Source organism: Heterodontus francisci, chromosome 24 (genome assembly GCF_036365525.1).
Source record: "Heterodontus francisci isolate sHetFra1 chromosome 24, sHetFra1.hap1, whole genome shotgun sequence".
Classification (NCBI taxonomy): Eukaryota; Metazoa; Chordata; class Chondrichthyes; order Heterodontiformes; family Heterodontidae; genus Heterodontus; species Heterodontus francisci.
This window is the reverse complement of record NC_090394.1, coordinates 11,558,800-11,571,031: the sequence shown is the minus strand read 5'-3', so window position 1 is coordinate 11,571,031 and position 12,232 is coordinate 11,558,800. Positions and strand designations below refer to the sequence as shown.

Here is a 12,232-nt window from a genome sequence, read left to right as displayed (position 1 = left end):
GTTTGGAATAGATCTCTTCAATCCTGCTGGAACTGATTAGGGGAAGGTGCCAGGGGAACATGGAGCCTGTGGTTAGGGCAGATTAGTGAATCAGCACATCTTGGAAACAATGACCACAAAACGCTATGAGGGAAGGGGAGCGGAAGGTGACCTTGGTGCTAGGATGGTGTTGAAGCTGGTAGGCATTGCAGATGATTTCCAATGTAGAAGCTACTGAGGTACAATGTGATGACATGGGGGTGGGGGGTGTGGGGGGGTGGCTCACCACAGTTAAAAAAAAACCTATAGGAAGGATGTGATTGCACTGGAGAGGGTGCAGAGGAGATTCACCAGGATGTTGCCTGGGCTGGAGCATTTCAGCAATGAGAAACTGAAAAGGCTAGGGTTGTTTTCCTTAGAGCAGAGAAGGCCGAGGGGGGACCTGATTGAGGGATACAAAATTATGAGGGGCATAGATAGGAAGAACTTTTTCCCTTAGTGGAGGTGTCAATAACCAGGGGACATAGGTTTAAGGTAAGGGACAAGAGGTTTAGAGGGGATTTGAGGAAACATTTTTTTCACCCAGACGGTGGTTGGAATCTGGAACGCACTGCCTGAAGAGGTGGTAGAGGCAGGAACCCACAACATTTAGGAAGTATTTAGATGAGCACTTAAAATGCCATAGTATACAAGGCTACAGGCCAAGTGCTGGAAAATGGGATTAGAATAGATAGGTGCTTGATGGCCGGCAGGGACATGATGGGTCAAAGGGCCTGTTTCTGTGCTGTATAACTATGACTTTCTCATCACAGTCAATTACTATTTGGATTACAGGGAATTAGACCAGCTGACATCAACTATCAGTGAGATCGTAGAACACCTGAAAACACACTTCAGTTGTCACGGCATTCCCGACATTGTGATGAACAACAATGGTCCTCAGTTCACAAGTGAAGACTTCAGAGACTTCATAAATGATTTGGAAAATCAGCACTACACATCACCTCCACATTATCACCAGTCAAATGGAAAGGCTAATGCAGCAGTAAAAATAGCCTCAGGATCATAAAGAAATCTACTAGATACAGCACAGATGTGTGCAAGGCCATCTTAGAGTGGAGAAACACACCTACTGAAGGCATCGGATATACTCCACTCCACAAACTAATGTCACGCTGAACCCAGACGACTCTTCCAACAGCTAAAAAACTACTGTAGCCAGAAGTAGTAACAGGTGTGAGGGACAAGATTAAAGTGAGATGACAAAGTCAAATGTCATTTGATAAAACTGCCAAATGGCTGCCTGAGATAACAGTGGAGACCGAGCCAGACTGCAAACATTTAAGGCACTCAAGAAAAAAAGGCCCACTTGGCAACGTGGAACTTGCATGGAGACACTGTCACCTCAAATCGTACAAAGCGAAGGTGAACGACCAGATCTATTGTTGCAACTGCAAACATCTACATTCCACTGGAGAACCTGCTCCTTCACAAACAACTGATAAGGCAGATCTCATTTCACCAACTGAGCAAGGAACTGAATGACCATCAGTCCCCGAGGTCAACCGTAGTCCAATCAGCAGCAACAACATCTGCCAGAGAAGCAACATCACCCAAGGAAGCAGCAGACAGCTAACGAACAACCAATGACAACTCACACATGTACCATAAAAATGCCAGACCGCTGTTAGAATTGTGTGTAAAACGCTGGACCGTTTTGTGACCTTTTTGAAAGACCAGAACTGACCAAATTTAACTTTCCAAAGTAACTCATGTATGTGGGTTAATTTACACAATTTTGCATCCAATTTTATTTTTTATGAAAAGGGAAATGTTTGGACAAATACCTTTGTACATTCTGGCTTGCTGTACACATGTGACTCTGATGGCAATGTATGCAAATAAAGGCTTTTGGGTTGCAGCCATTTTATGCACCACATAAAACAAGCATCAATGCATGGGCAACTTCTGGCACACGGCATTGCTGCACAGATGAGCCCTCAGGCAGAGAGGTCAAGGAGGCCGATGGTGATGATAGCGGCTGGAGAGGGGTGACACCATCACCCTCCTTGGTGACTGCCTCAGTTGTTGGTTGGTGCTCTGGGTGGCTGGAGTAGAGCACCAGTTAGGGTACAACTAGCATCCTCTCTGAACATCTGTGCAGAATTCGTACCACTGACCGGTCCATACACAGAGCATGACATGAATCCTGTGAACGTCAGTGCACTGCTCACCCAGAGTGCTGCCACTTATGGCTCTCCATGAGATTGTCCATTCTCAATGGAGAAGCCCATGCGGTCAAAACCCTGCGCCATTGTGGTGCATGTGAGTTGAATGGACCCCTCCCTTCTCAGCCCATGACTTCGCACTGTCTCAGGTATCTGTGCTGCTGCTGCTGGTCTAGGTAGAGCCTTCTTTCCTGTGATTCCTGAGACCCTGCATCTGTGCCCAGCTGAGCAGGGCTGTGTCTAGCCTCTCTCCTCCAAGGGGGATTTCCCACAGCTGCCTCTGCCTCTCTCACCATCTCCTGCTCATTCATGACATGATCAATTAATACCACATTATCTAATCATGCATGAGGACCCACTGATGAGAGTGTATCTGTGCTTGTGGAAGGTGTGCCTGTAAGATATGATGATGCTTGCTCTGCTGCCTTGGTTTCCTGTGATGCCCCGATGCCATTACCGGACTCTGTTGTTCCCGCTCCATGTCAGAATCTGCGGGACACACTAGGAGGAGATGAAGAGAACTAGCCTTGGAGAACAGAAGCCTCTGCAGTGCGGAGATCTCCCGATGCAGCTGAATCATTGGCATGCTGTTGGACGGGGAGGAGTGCACTCCACTCCTCGTCATCTATAGATTGCAATTTTTTTCACCCTTTCCACCAGGACTGCCAATCTCTCCTTCCCCAACTTGCTCCTGTGGGGACACCGTGACAATCTCCAAAGCTCCCTCATCCACAGCAGTCACTATGTGGAGCCCTTTCCCTGGTGTTTTCTCCTGCAAGGATAAGAGAGAGAGAGAGATAAGGCACTGATGGTCTCTATAGCCAATGCCATCAGCTCATTCACAAAAAAAGCTGGATATATCAGTGCTGGAACATCCTCAACAGGCCTAGGGATCTGAGCCTTGCTGAAGGCCAAGTATCCTGGGTACACATTCCTCCCATCTTCAGGAGCAGCATATGCCCTCACACTCCTCAGCTGGAGTGTCTGTTGGCAGTTGAATACCCAGAGGCCTGCCATCAGGGGCTGGTGTTGCACTCACTCTGCCAGAGCGAAGGTCATTGAACCTTTTCTGGGACTAGATCCAGTTCTTCTGGACCACAATTTGGCTGCTCACAGTCTTAGCAAACTGTAGCCATGCCAGGCTTTGGTTGGGAGGTGGCCTTCTTCCACCCTCCAGAGGGAGGAACTCTCTCCTCTCCCTCACTGCCTCCAGGAGGACCTCGAGGTTGGCATTGGAGAAGCAAGTGGCAGACCTGCCGCGGGTGCCAGCCCTTTGCCTCTCTTCCTGACTCCCGGAGCATCCATTCTTTCAGTGAAACTGCAGCCACAGAAATAGCTACTTTGGGAGTTTAAATGAGGCCCACAGGTTTTCAGTCCAGCCTCCATTCCCACACCCATCCAACCCACCCTCCAGCCAATTAGCAGCCAAACGCCATGAAAATCAGGACTATTACTGCTTCCCCCTGGAGCAGGGGCGGGACCCAGAAACTGTCCAGATGTCAGTTTCCTGACCCTGGAAGGAAAAATCATACCCTTACTGTCTGCATTCATATCATCATTCACACTTAATGAAAAATTATTTCCTTTGTGTACAATTAGAATATGACAGTGAAGAATTGTTTCATGTTAGGACAGTGAGTAGAGCTATTCCATTTTTTTCATTCAGCAATAATCTATTTTCTGGTTTCTAGCAGTAAGCTTTCTTTTCATGATATTGAGACACTTTCCATTTCATTGCCTACAAAAAATTTTTTTGGAGGGTTTTAATCCCATTCTTTCAGAAAAAATACAAATCCAACCTTATTGGCCTTACAATTACCATAATTATGTCCTTTTCTTTTTAAAAAACTGCAAAGAAGTTTGCTATAACATTTGCAATTTAATGGACATGAATTATTTTAATAATATATTCATTTGGTGGTTTACAGCATTTACAAAAATCAGTTGGGATGAAACAGAATATATTTTGCAGAGCAAGTAATATCTCAAACCTGCCTTCTCTCTGGAGCAGAAATGGCAACACAGTTCCAAAAATCAATTCAAAATGCAATCGCGCCGCATTTTTCTCACTTATAATGACATAAATTGGAAACCATCACTTGTGAAAAAACTCCATCATTTCAGACTTGTTTATTCTAATAAAGTTACTGATTGCAGAGATTCACATTAACAACATCCCAGATTGCTGACTGCAATTGATATCTATTCTGTCTTTCAAAGTTACAACAGGTTACCATGCATATAAATATGACAGAATGGCTGATATTTTTCAAACATCCAAAGCATTAACAACATTGTTCTGATAGAGAACTATGCTTCCCTCAATTTTATTACAGGCAATGAAAAATAAGTACATAAATGTCATTAATGAATCTGTGATATAAACATGATCATTACAGTACAATTTTCGTGAATCTTATGGACTTCCTTCTTGAACTGCTGCAGTTCGTGTGGTGAAGGTGCTCCCACAGTACTGCTCGGCAGGGAGATTCAGAATTCTGACCCAGCAATGATGAAGGATGGCAATATATGCCCAAGTAGGGATGGTGTGTGATTTGGAGAGGAACCTGGAGACAATGGTATTCACATGCGCCCCATGCCCTTGTGCTTTTTGGAGGTAAAGGTCCCAGGTTTGGGAGGTGGGGTTAATGAAGACTTGGTGAGCTACTGCAGTACATTTTTAGAATTAGAACATTACAGCACGGTACAGGCCCTTCGGCCCTCGATGTTGCGTCGACCTGTGAAACCATCTGACCTACACTATTCCATTTTCATCCATATGTCTATCCAATGACCACTTAAATGTGCTTAAAGTTGGAGAGTCTACTACTGTTGCAGGCAGGGCATTCCAAGCCCCTACTACTCTCTGAGTAAAGAAACTACCTCTGACATTTGTCCTCTATCTATCACCCCTCAACTTAAAGCTATGTCCCCTCGTGTTTGCCATCACCATCCGAGGAAAAAGACTCTCATTATCCACCCTATCTAACCCTCTGATTATCTTATATGTCTCTATTAAATCACCTCTCCTCCTCCTTCTCTCCAACGAAAACAACCTCAAGTCCCTCAGCCTTTCCTCGTAAGACCTTCCCTCCATAACAGGCAGCATCCTAGTAAATCTCCTCTGCACCCTTTCCAAAGCTTCCACATCCTTCCTATAATGCGGTGACCAGAACTGCACGCAATACTCCAGGTGCGGTCTCATCAGAGTTTTGTACAGCTGCAGCATGACCTCGTGGCTCCGAAACTCGATCCCCCTACTAATAAAAGCTAACACACCATATGCCTTCTTAACAGCCCTATTAACCTGGGTAGCAACTTTTAGGGATTTATGTACCTGGACACCAAGATCTCTCTGCTCATCTACACTACCAAGAATCTTCCCATTCGCCCAGTACTCTGCATTCCTGTTACTCCTTCCAAAGTGAATCACCTCACACTTTTCCGCATTAAACTCCATTTGCCATCTCTCAGCCTATCTATGTCCCTCTGTACCCTACAACATCCTTCGGCACTATCCACAACTCCACCGACCTTCGTGTCATCCGCAAATTTACTAACCCGCCCTTCTACACCCTCATCCAGGTCATTTATAAAAATGACAAACAGCAGTGGCCCCAAAACAGATCCTTGCGGTACACCACTAGTAACTAAACTCCAGGATGAACATTTGCCATCAACCACCACCCTCTGTCTTCTTTCAGCTAGCCAATTTCTGATCCAAAGCTCTAAATCACCTTCAACCCCATACTTCCGTATTTTCTGCAATAGCCTACCGTGGGGAACCTTATCAAACGCCTTACTGAAATCCATATACACCACATCCACTGCTTTACCCTCATCCACCTGTTTGGTCACCTTCTCGAAGGTTTGTGAGGCACGACCTACCCTTCACAAAACCGTGCTGACTATCGCTAATGAACTTATTCTTTTCAAGATGATTATAAATCCTGTCTCTTATAACCTTTTCCAACATTTTACCCACAACTGAAGTAAGGCTCACAGGTCTATAATTACCAGGGCTGTCTCTACTCCCCTTCTTGAACAAGGGGACATTTGCTATCCTCCAGTCTTCCGGCACTATTCCTGTCGACAATGACGCCATAAAGATCAAGGACAAAGGCTCTGCAATCTCCTCCCTGGCTTCCCAGAGAATCCTAGGATAAATCCCATCTGGCCCAGGGGACTTATCTATTTTCACACTTTCCAAAATTGCTAACACCTCCTCCTTGTGAACCTCAATCCCATCTAGCGTAGTAGTCTGAATCTCAGTATTCTCCTCGACAACATTTTCTTTCTCTACTGTAAATACTGACGAAAAATATTCATTTAAAGCTTCCCCTACCTCCTCTGATTCCACACACAACTTCCCACTACTATCCTTGATTGGCCCTAATCTAACTCTAGTCATTCTTTTATTCCTGATATACCTATAGAAAGCCTTAGGGTTTTCCTTGATCCTATCCGCCAATGATTTCTCGTGTCCTCTCCTTGCTCTTCTTAGCTCTCCCTTTAGATCCTTCCTGGCTAGCTTGCAACTCTCAAGCGCCCTAACTGAGCTTTCACGTCTCATCCTAACATAAGCCTTCTTCTTCCTCTTGACAAGCGCTTCAACTTCTTTAGTAAACCACGGCTCCCTTGCTCGACAACCTCCTCCCTGCCTCACAGGTACATACTTATCAAGGACACGCAGTAGCTGCTCCTTGAATAAGCTCCACATTTCGATTGTGCCCATCCCCTGCAGTTTCCTTCCCCATCCTACGCATCCTAAATCTTGCCTAATCGCATCATAATTTCCTTTCCCCCAGCTATAATTCTTGCCCTGCGGTATATACCTGTCCCTGCCCATCGCTAAGGTAAACCTAACCGAATTGTGATCACTATCACCAAAGTGCTCACCTACATCTAAATCTAACACCTGGCCGGGTTCATTACCCAGTACCAAATCCAATGTGGCATCGCCCCTGGTTGGCCTGTCTACATACTGTGTCAGAAAACCCTCCTGCACACACTGGACAAAAACTGACCCATCTAAAGTACTCGAACTATAGTATTTCCAGTCAAGATTTGGAAAGTTAAAGTCCCCCATAACAACTACCTTTACTCTCGCCCCTGTCGAGAATCATCTTCGCTATCCTTTCCTCTACATCTCTGGAACTATTCGGAGGTCTATAGAAGACTCCCAACAGGGTGACCTCTCCTCTCCGGTTTCTAACCTCGGCCCATACTACCTCAGTGGACGAGTCCTCAAACGTCCTTTCTGCTGCTGTAATATTCTCCTTGATTAACAATGCCACACCCCCTCCTCTTTTACCATCTTCTCTGTTCTTACTGAAACATCTACATCCCGGAACCTGCAACATCCATTCCTGCCCCTGCTCTACCCATGTCTCCGAAATGGCCACTGCTTCGAGATCCCAGGTACCAACCCATGCTGCAAGCTCATCCACCTTATTCCGGATGCTCCTGGCGTTGAAGTAGACACACTTTAAACCAAGCTCTTGCTTGCCAGTACCCTCTTGCGCCCTTGTAACCTTATCCCTGACCTCACTACTTTCAACATCCTGTACACTGGAACTACAATTTTGGTTCCCATTCCCCTGCTGAATTAGTTTAAACCCCCCCGAAGAGCACTAGCAAATCTCCCCCCCAGGATATTGGTACCCCTCTGGTTCAGGTGAAGACCATCCTGTTTGTAGAGGTCCCACCTACCCCAGAAAGAGCCCCAATTATCCAGGAAACCAAAACCCTCCCTCCTACACCATCCCTGCAGCCACGTGTTCAACTCCTCTCTCTCCCTATTCCTCGCTTCGCTATCACGTGGCACGGGCAACAACCCAGAGATAACAACTCTGTTTGTTCTCGTTCTAAGCTTCCACCCTAGCTCCCTGAATTTCTGCCTTAAATCCCCATCTCTCTTCCTACCTATGTCGTTGGTGCCTATGTGGACCACGACTTGGGGCTGCTCCCCCTCCCCTTTAAGGATCCCAAAAACACGATCCGAGACATATCTTGTAGATATACACGCTGCAACCACAGTACCTCAATGGTGGTGGAGGGATTGAATATTTAAGCCAATGGATGGGGTACCAATCAAATGAGATGCTTTGTCCTGGATACTGTTGAGCCTCTTGAATTTTGTTGGAGTTGCACTCATCCAGGCAAATGGAGAATATTCTATCACGCTCCTGGCTTCTGCCTTGTTGGGGATAGCGAGGCTTTCAGGAGTCAGGAGATGAACCACTCTCTGGTTTACAGGGGTTCTTGGTGCCTCACCTCAGTCAAATGCTACCTCTTTCCTCCTTAAAGCCTACCTCTTTGACTAAGCTTTTGGATTTCTGACCTAAATCACCTTATGTGGCTCACTGTCAAATTTTGCTTTATAACGCTCCTGTGAAGCACCTTGGGATGTTGTACTATATTAAGGGTGCTATATAAATACAAGTTGTTGTTGCCACATGACAGAAAATCACTCACTTCGCCTCTGGAATTCAGCTCTTGTGTCCATGTTTGGATCAAGGCTGTAATGATATTTGAAAATGAGTGGTTCTTGTGGAACACAAACATAAAGGTTTCTTTTCTTCCTTTGTATTAAAAAAATATTCATTGAAGTATTAAAGTGTGGTAATCTGGCAGTTTTATTAATACAACTAAAATAGGTTTAGTATAAAAAGCATTTTTAATAAAACGGTCAATGCTCCTCCTCTGAGTAAGCGGATTTTAACATCACTGAAAATGAATAAAGAAAATATACCATTTACTAGATTCATTGGTGTACACTCATCAGTTCCCCAGTAAATGGAATACTCAGTGTGTAAAAACTTTTAAAATGTGCCTAAACCGAGTTAAACTGAACGGCTGCAATTGGCACACAGTACTTGGATTTGGAGGGTGCCCAGTTTTGTAGACAGGGCTATCTTCCAGCACAATGTTTCTTTAAGACAGAGTTAAAGATCACAGAAACTCGATTTATGCTTGACGTCATTTAAAATTCCACAAACATTTGTGCTTATTTCATTGATTTCAGCTGCATCATGCTGATAAAATCCAGCACAAACTAGCAGAAACTCTAGGCTCAAGTCTTCAGCACTACAGCCAGCATATTGTCAGCACCTGTCACCTTTGTTGTGCCGAATGCACTCGGCTGTTGCCCGATGTTACATGACCTGAATAGAATGAACTGAAGACTGGCATTTGTGATGATGGGGACCTCAGTAGGATGCTAAGAGGATCATCTACTTAGCACTTCTGGCTGAAGATAGCTACGAGTATTTCAGCCTTGTCTATGCCCTCATGTACGCTATTCTCTACCTTCCAATAAACAATTTATTGGTTGGTATATGTTAACCTCCAATTACATGGTAACTGACTACTCAATTTGAAGTTACATGATTAAATGAAAACACACTTTTAAAATAAGTTGTAGCAATGATTCCCTCCTAGCATAAAATTTCTCTTTATAACAAGAGATTTTGGAGCAATTGTTAATACCACCAATTAACATTTTTTTGTGACAGATAATCTGGAAGCATCACATAAATAAACATAAAACATAAATCTGACCTTCAACCTAAGGCAGATAATGTTGGATTCCTTATTCATGTTTGAACATCCTTCCTTTTCTCTGCTGTTTCTGTGCTGTTTGACTCTATGACTCTGTTGGAAAATGGGATTAGAATAGGTAGGTGCTTGGCCGGCACAGACATGATGGGCCGAAGGGCCTGTTTCTGGACTGTATGACTCTATGACTCCTTAGACAGCACCTTCCAAACCCGCGACCTCTACCAACTAGAAGGACAAGAGCAGCAGATTCATGGGAACACCATGCAAGTGCAAGTTCCCCTCCAAGTCACACACCATCCTGACTTGGAACTATATCACTGTTCCTTCACTGTCGCTGGGTCAAAATCCTGGAACTCCCTTTCTAACAGCACTGTGGGTATACCTACCCCAAATGGACTGCAGCAGTTCAAGAAAGCAGCTCACCACCACCTTCTCAAGGGTAATTAGGGATGGGCAATAAATGCTGGCCTGGCCAGCGACACCTACATCCCATGAATGAATTTTTAAAAAATGACTCTTCCACTCCTGAAGCAAAATCCATGAGAACTGGCAGCCTTCAGTACAAAACAATGAAGAGACATTTTACAAGTGTAAGCTCAATTAAATGAGTATCAGGGGCTTTACAGCTGTAAGTATATTACAGCTAAACCTAATTGTGTCCTCCTGCAATGTTTGCATATGGAACCTGAGACATTTATGGCTTAATGTCACACCAGGTAATGTTTTTAGCCAGTGAGACAACAGATCGCAAAACTAAAAAACTCTTTCAAATCTGAAACTTTCTGCTAACAGTAAGCCAACATATTAAGCTCATTCAAAACAAAACAAAGCCTGATTTGTGTGCTTGGATACAATTTGAGTATGATTTAAAGACCAGAGGTTATTAAGCCAAATACAATTTTGTGTTATCTTGTGAAGCTTTTCTTAGATTTCTTTTTTGTGCATTACAAAATACAATAAAATCGCAATTCTAATTTGAATCACATTTGAAAAACACTCAAATCTCTGCAATAACAGGTTTTGTGAAATTAAGACTGTGTAATAGCTGGACAGGGTGCATGCTTTGCAATCCTGAGTTGATCTGGATTCATGCAAATAAAATGCTGAGACCAACAAAGGACTTTCATACTTGGCAAAACTCTGAGATGCACTCATTAATCATTTGTTATTTGGTATTATGAAAACACAAGTTTCCTTTTCTGTTGCCTTCCTCATGATAAATTCATTATAATACATCAGATGAGTTGAATGCATGAGTCAGGAGTCTTGGTATTAAAGAACAGTGAGGGTACAATGTCACTATTACAAAATTTATTGGAAAAACATACACCATACAATGTAACAATGTGCAAATTACAAGTGCATAACTTTATAAACAGAGATAATGGATATGGAACTTGTTGCTGGAAAATTCCAAAACCCAGTGTAAATGATGGGAACAGGGACGAAGGCTAGGGGCAATGGGGAAAGAAGGAAGAAAGCAGAGAGTGAAATAGACAAGGGGAGAGATGAGATGAGTAGGTGACAGGAAAGGAGGGTAAAAGGGGAGGGGAGAGAGTTGAAGGAAAGGCATCATTTTCCAGGGTTTCTGTCACTTTTCTAATACACTTACGATGGAGTACCCCTGCAAACATTTACCACCAGGGAATCCCTGATTTTTAATAAATAGGGAGGCTCCAACTTTTCTAATTTTGACGGTTCCAACATTTTAAAGATGCACAGGTCTCAGTCTTATTACTTTTAATCATATGATCATATGAAATAGGAGCAAGAGTAGGCCATTTGGCCCATCAAGCCTGCTCCACTATTCAAACAGATCATGGCTAATTATCTACCTCTACCCCATTTTCCCCACTATCCTCATCGCCATTGATGTCATTAATATTCAGAAATCAGAAATCTATTGATTTGTCTTGAACATTCTCAATGATAGAGAACTGTGGAAGCTCAAGGATAGAGTATTCCACAGATTCACCACCCATTGAGTAAAGAAATTCCTCCTCATCTCAGTATTAAATGGCCTACCCATTATTCTGAGACTGTGGCCTTTGGTTCTAGACTCACCAGCCAGAGGAAAAACCCTATCCGCATCCAACCTGTCATGTCCTTTCGGAATTTTGTAAGCTTCAATGAGATCATCTCTCATGCTTCGAAACTCCAAAGAATACAGGCCCAGTTTCTGCTATCCATCCTCATAAGATAATGCTGCTATCCCAGGGATTAGTCTGGTGAACCTCTGTTGCACTCCCTCTTCTTCTTCTTCGGCCTCCTTGTCTCGGGAGACAATGGGTATTCACCTGGAGGTGGTCAGTGGTTTGTGGAGCAGCGCCTGGAGTGGCTATAAAGGCCAGTACTGGAGTGACAGACTCTTCCACAGGTGCTGCAGATATAATTGGTTGTCAGGGCTGTTTCGCAGTTGGCTCTCCCCTTGCACTTCTGTCTTTTTTCTTGCCAACTGCCAA

The 12,232-nt window shown here is 44.0% G+C and overlaps 1 protein-coding gene across 1 annotated transcript in view; it reads right to left on the bottom strand.

Moving 5' to 3' along the window:
- gsg1l (gsg1-like) overlaps positions 1-12,232 on the bottom strand; it is a 413,877-nt gene that overhangs the window by 364,026 nt on the left and 37,619 nt on the right. The window lies entirely within an intron of this gene.